The sequence below is a fragment of the Megascapheus bottae genome, unplaced genomic scaffold (assembly GCF_031878675.1).
Source record: "Megascapheus bottae isolate mThoBot1 unplaced genomic scaffold, mThoBot2.hap1 HAP1_SCAFFOLD_37, whole genome shotgun sequence".
Lineage (NCBI taxonomy): Eukaryota > Metazoa > Chordata > Mammalia > Rodentia > Geomyidae > Megascapheus > Megascapheus bottae.
This window is the reverse complement of record NW_028327804.1, coordinates 3,123,608-3,127,207: the sequence shown is the minus strand read 5'-3', so window position 1 is coordinate 3,127,207 and position 3,600 is coordinate 3,123,608. Positions and strand designations below refer to the sequence as shown.

The window sequence follows — 3,600 nt, the reverse complement described above, 5'->3', positions numbered from 1 at the left end:
AGTGGCTATTGTCTAAAATGCAGGGTATATTCTACTCAGAGGAGATTCCCTTTCCCAGTGCATGCCTGACATTTTTAGTACTGACACTAATAGGACGGAGTTCTGAAACAGAAAAGGGGAATGACTGACCCCCTTTAGTCTCACTCAAATTAGAAATCACTGTTCTATGAAGCTGACTGAAACAAACCATTTCCTACATCCTAGCCATTGATGTAGAAAGTAACAGCTGATGGTCATCTTCAGTTTGCAAGGACATAAACTGAACACAATTCTGGAATGATTCTCCCCTTTTGTGGATGTGCTACAAAGAGTCTATTCCCATCCTCCACACTGGGTGAGAACCAACAGCAGTAACTCACCTCTCAAAGGGAAGGACAAAACCATTAGCTCTCTCTCACACAAGCAATTTGGAATGAGTTATGATGAGCAAGCGTCTGGTTTCTCAGTTGTAAAATAATTTCATGGTTTTTCTTTCTTGTCTCTCAGGACTGTGGCTTGAACCCAGGATTCTTCCTCTCTCTTGGCTTTTGCCCTTATAGATAACATGCTGCCAATTAAGTCATAGCACTACTTCTGGGTTTCTCACTGCTTAACTGGAGATAAGTCTCATGGTATTTCCTGCCTGGGATGACCTCGAATCCTGATCCTCAGATCTCAGTCTCCTAAGCAGAGGATTATAGGCATAAGCCACTCAAGTCTGCCAGAAGTGTTCCTATGATAAAAATAAAATGGCACTGGGAACAGTGGTTGACACTTGTAATCCTAGCTACTAGCCAGATCCTTTTTTTTTTGGCGGGGGCAGTCCTGAGCCTTGAAACTCCAGGCCTGAGCACTGTTCTTGGGCTTTCGCAAGGCTAAAGCTCTACCACTGCAGCCATAGCACCATTTTGGCATTTTTCTATATATGTGGAACCAAGGAATAGAACCTGGGTCTTCGTGCATGCTTGGCAAGCATCTTACCTCAAAGCCAAACTCCTGGCCCAAGAAGGAGAGACTCTTAACTCCAGTTAATCACTAGAAAATGGGAAATGGGGCTGTGTTTCCAGGGGTAGGACAGTAGCCTTGAGCTAAAGAGCTAAGGGAACAGCCCAAGTCCTGTGCTCAGGCTTTAAGTTCAAACCACAGAGCTAGCAAAATAAAAAAAAAAGTCTCAAGTACTCTCATGCCACATCTCAGATTTGAAGTCTCCTAGCAGCTAGGATTACAGGCAGGTGCCATCACTGCCAGGCTTGAATAACTTTTGTGTCATCCCCAGGAATGTTTTCTCCCCACGATGCTGGTAGGCAAGGCAGACATGTGTCACAGGGCAGTGGGCACTGACTGCATTCAGGTTTACACATAGGTGTGAGCACACAAGAGCTAGCATCTTTGAAAGGAAGAAACCTATGGGCTGTAGGTGGAATAGTGTGCAGTGGTCAAAGCGTGGACCCCTTTTCAGGGCCGAGAATACTGAGGTGCGGGGGTCAAAGCATGTCTTGGTGTCCTGAGTCTCAGGACAAAGTATGTGAGAAGCCCCAGACCTGGAGAACAGTGTACCAGCGAGGCTCCAGCACTATCTGCAAAGCCAGAGGAGCTGGATTTGCTGCCATAGAAACAACAGAGGAGGCCGGGATCCCATCCTGTGTCCCAATGGACCCAGGCTACGTGAACCCTGCTTACCAGCTCCCAGTACACAACAGTAGATGGCCACCCAATCCACCCCTGCCACTTTCTCACCACCCTGTGGGTAGGGCAGGTGGAGCGGGAGGCATCATTGAGGCTGGAGTGGGAGATCTGATGTTGGAACTACCAGATTCCACCAGAAAAACTGGAAAGCTCCATGGATCTCCATGGATACAGGTGTTTGCTAGCAAGTGTGTAAGAGGGCGCCACAAGCCTGTTGGCTTCACGGTGCCCATCACTGGTATTGGGGCTGGGACTCGCCCCACAGCGCTGACTCAGTGGAAACTTGGGGCCTGTGGGGCCTTGCTGGAGAATGTGCTCCAGCAGCCTCTGCCTCTGCCATGGTGTAACCTAAGCACCTAACACCCTGAGGAGCTAGGATGACATGTAGCTGCCAGTGGCTCCCAAAGTTAACCTTATCATTGATTTAGAAATTTTTTGTCAATAACAATGCAGTGTGAAGTAACAGGATATACTAATTGGATAAAAGTTAAGTGGACATACATATGTGAGAAATTTGCAATTTAGAAATAATGGCAGAATCAAATCTGTTTACCCTAGTATAAACAGTAAAACACTTAGGAATAAATATATCCCAGATGAACGATACAGAGACGATTGGTATGGCCCCTGTGTGTGGATAACACACAAATTTGTGAGGCATTCCATATTTTTCTATATATTTTTGTTTATTTGAAATAGGATAGGGAAGGGGGAAACAAGATGATTGGGAGGGTGGGGTGGGAAATGGTGACAAAAACATAAGAAACGGTAGCGGTAGCAATGTTTATGAAGTAATCCACGTTCCACCTGGTAAATACAATGTAATCCTTCTATTAATTACAATAAAATATATTTTAAAAATATATCCAAAATGTTACCTTGAACAATGAAAATTACACTGCACAGATAGTCTTGAAAGCATCCCTGTTTTTGCCTTGTCTCCTTGCCTATAAAGAATTTTCTCTTAAGGAAGGAAATTATTAGTTTGTATAATTATATTTGGTGTCCAGTTCAAGTCGATATATTCAAATATGCTCTATGACCTCCATTTTCATGTGGAAATAGCTCAGGTTCACAAAAAGACCAATGAGCAATCATGTACTCGAGGACTGAATACCATGTATGAAAGTTTCTTCCCCAATATTTCATGATCATGTTGTGTGTAAAGGATCATCAAAAATCATAATAAGCTGGGCCTGATCGTTCACACCTGTAGTTCTCACTAATCACCAGGCTGAGATCTGACGATCATAGTTCAAAGCCAGCCTGGGCACTAAAGATCATGAGACTCTTATCTCCAATTAACCACTAGAAATGCAGAGGTGGTGCTGTGGCTCAAGGGTAGGGTGATCTCCTTGTGTTGAAGAGCTCAGGGACTGCGACCAGGCCCAGAGTCAAGTCCCACACATGACAAAAAAATCATAATAAGCCTTTGTGATAGAAGCATAGGATCTCAGATATGAGGCAGACAAGAGATCTATCCCAGCCAGGCGTGGTGGCTCACACTGAAAACCAAGCTACTCTGTAGTTAGCTGAAGAAATTGTTAAAGAAAAGGCAAGGCCAGTAGTTTGGCCTAGAGGTAGAGTCTTGCCTACTACAAATGAAGGCCTGGGTTCAATTCCTCAGTACCACATACATAGAAAAAAAGCCAGAAGTGGTGCTGTGGCTCAAATGGTAGAGCTCTAGCCTTGAGAAAGCCCACGGATAGTGCTCAGGCCCTAAGTTCAATACTCAGGACTGGCAAAAAATAATTTAAAAATTTTGATTTATTTAATAAATGAATTTCCTAATAGGACAGGTCAGTCATCAGGAGAGCCATCCCATATCACTCTAGGAACAGGATAAGCGATGGTCAGCAAAAGGTGGGAGACAAAATAGGATGGGGACTGACCCTAGCAACTGCTTTCGGCTTGTCTGGGCTTGGGATGCTTCAT

The 3,600-nt window shown here is 44.4% G+C and overlaps 1 non-coding gene across 1 annotated transcript; it reads left to right on the top strand.

The window, feature by feature from the left end:
• Nucleotides 1-2,232: 2,232 nt before the first annotated feature.
• Nucleotides 2,233-2,337, top strand: LOC150039163 (U6 spliceosomal RNA). Its single transcript, XR_016534508.1, has one exon. It is a non-coding gene; the product is annotated as a U6 spliceosomal RNA (small nuclear RNA).
• The last annotated feature ends 1,263 nt before the right edge of the window (nucleotides 2,338-3,600 follow it).